The following is a 325-nucleotide window of genomic DNA, read 5'->3' as shown; positions in this document are numbered from 1 at the left end:
TCCAATTGAAAAAAAAAAAAAACAAATAACACAAAAAAAAATTCAAATTACAAAATGCAAATGCAAAATCAATGCAATGCTGTTGATAAATATATGTATTTGGTGATTGTAGAATCAAACGCCTAGAACAACCAGAAATTAGAACTTGACTTGGTTGATGTAGTTGAATGGGTGACCTTTGTGAGAGTGAGCGAGTGAGAGGGAGAGGTTTTGTATTTGGCGGGCGAAGAAATTGTGAGAGGTGATTGGTGGCAACTGGCAATTTGTGAGGGCAATCGAAGGAGATTCCAGAATAACCTAACAAGGGTTTTGATTTTGGCTTTTC

The sequence above is a fragment of the Arachis duranensis genome, chromosome 9 (assembly GCF_000817695.3).
Source record: "Arachis duranensis cultivar V14167 chromosome 9, aradu.V14167.gnm2.J7QH, whole genome shotgun sequence".
NCBI lineage: Eukaryota > Viridiplantae > Streptophyta > Magnoliopsida > Fabales > Fabaceae > Arachis > Arachis duranensis.
Note: the sequence above shows the minus strand (reverse complement) of the source record.